The sequence below is a fragment of the Pteropus vampyrus genome, unplaced genomic scaffold, assembly GCF_000151845.1.
Source record: "Pteropus vampyrus isolate Shadow unplaced genomic scaffold, Pvam_2.0 Scaffold192, whole genome shotgun sequence".
In the NCBI taxonomy this organism is placed as follows: Eukaryota; Metazoa; Chordata; class Mammalia; order Chiroptera; family Pteropodidae; genus Pteropus; species Pteropus vampyrus.
The window spans coordinates 727,301-729,492 of NW_011888973.1; the positions used below are offsets into that span (position 1 = coordinate 727,301).

General features: G+C 37.2%; 1 protein-coding gene across 5 annotated transcripts in view; it reads right to left on the reverse strand.

Moving 5' to 3' along the window:
- IMMP2L (inner mitochondrial membrane peptidase subunit 2) overlaps nt 1-2,192 on the reverse strand; it is a 690,748-nt gene that overhangs the window by 212,211 nt on the left and 476,345 nt on the right. The gene's annotated exons all lie outside the window — the stretch shown is intronic.

Below are 2,192 nucleotides of genomic sequence, written 5' to 3' on the forward strand. Positions count from 1 at the left end.
TCCAGCATCCTTCGGCTCCCTCCGTCACCGGTCCCTTTCTCTCGCCGTATCCATCCCCCGTATCATTTGCGAATGACGCCACTTTGGGACCGTGTGACGGATCAGATGTGCACCAGGCCGGCGGCGTAAATGAGGCAGTGGTCCATCACCAACCTCTCTGAGAATGAGTTCCGTTTACTCTAAGATGTGGCTGGCAGTGCTGCCTACTTCTTCATTGTCGTGAAGAGTAAGTGGGAAAAACAGGTTCCCTTTGGCAAATCTTAAAGTTGTATGCCAATGTGAGCTATTTTTACCGATAAGAATGATGAGAATCAAATCGGCTATTGTTCATGGTATTCCCTAGAAAATCAGTGTTGTACAGACCATTTGTTATCTACAAAATTCAAGGTGTATTGCCACGAATACTAAAAACCGTGTTTTGATTTACATTGCTGGTACTGCCATCCTTTTGACTTGATTTCCTGAACTGGTAAAAGTATGGTTAAAATGGTGTTTCATCTATTAAAAACAAGGCCAAGGATATAATCAAAGAAGTCTTCTAGGCAGCAAAAATAAATTTAGCAAAGAAGATGCATTTTATTCACAGGAGAAACCATCTGATTTTATAAAGGACCCCTTATTTTTAAAAAATGGTTGCAACAATTTTCATAATCCTGGTGACGCTGCATTCACATCCAGGAGAGATTAGAAAGAGCCTACTAGAAAGAATAAGGGAGGGAGAGTTCTACAGAAGTAGACATGACTAGCAAGAAGACCATATCTGTCAGTCAGAAAAGAAATACAAATCAAAATCAAGTATAATAATTCTGTCACCAGCTTATTTAGGTAGTGAATTACAGGTCAGCATAATATCCAAAACCATGATCCTGAAAACATAAAGATTACATCCAATACTATCTATTTCGGGGTCATACATTAGAAAAGATTACCATCTAAAACGAGCTCTGCTTCAATGGTTAGCTCTTAACTATCGAGAAAGGGCAAACATTCAGAATAAGGCCGTTCTTGAAAATGGAAAATAGCTGAAGTTTTCATGTAACTCTTATCTGGCTTTGTCCTCTGGCTTACAGATCTGATTACAGGCAGAACTCGCCATGAGGGTGATGTGAGTCTCCTGCTTATGAGGCACTCCCAGCATCCAGCTCAGAGCTGGGCATGCTACCTGCTGAAGGAACGGATGAATGACTGGCTAAATAAACGTGAATGGATGGCTGGATGGCTGCAGGAATAATAAATCTCATTTTAACTAATTTAGTATTAAATCAATTTTTTTTTAAAACATCGCTTGCTCCAGAATTTGAGATGCAGGTATTTTTTTCTCGGATCTCTTAAAATTTAAGTATTCTATGATTTGTAATAAGCATATAACAAGTTTCTCAAATCTTTAACATAGTTAAATGTCCTTGCTAACTCGTTAGGTCTTTTGGCTAATATCCCCGCCCCCTCAAAACAAAACAAAACAAAACAAAACACAATTTAGGAAAAATGTAAAAACAGAAAAATTGTTTTGGTGACATTATTGCCAGTCTCAAGCAGCACACATTTAAAAAAATAAAACTTAATAATCTATCACAGAAGGAACAATTGTACAATTTTACTTTCATTCTACTACCTGACGCAAGTAATTTAAATTCCTATTCCTAGTAGTTAGAAGTTAATACCTTTTTTCTCCCTATGAAACCTGGTAGCTCCGTCTAAGATGGCGTGTCACAGAAAAACTTCACCACGTAATCCCCACAACAAAGTTCCCCTGTTCTTCCCTTTATTGCAAAGGAGAGTGGAGTTGACATAAGAAGCAAACTGTTTGCCCTCAAATGCCATTATGAATGTACAACAGAGGGAGAAAATGCGCAACTTAGATTAGATTACTGGGCTTCTAGCAGGCTCTCCCTGTGCCAATTACAGAAGACTTTTCATTTACATATAAATAGCTCTAAAATTTCAACACAAATATACTCGAAGACACTGAATCGAGTAGTTCAGAAAAACATGGATTAGGTGCATTTCAATTTAATTTTAAGGTGTTTACAAGAAGCATGTATTCAAGTAAATAAAAGAAATAGAATCAATTTTTATTACAGAGAGTGACATCTTTTTAAATTATTGAAATTATTCCCACACTGCTGTTAAACCCTTCAGTCAAAGTTTCTTTTAGCATGCTGTTAGTCTTTTTTCTGAAAGGGAAAAAAAAA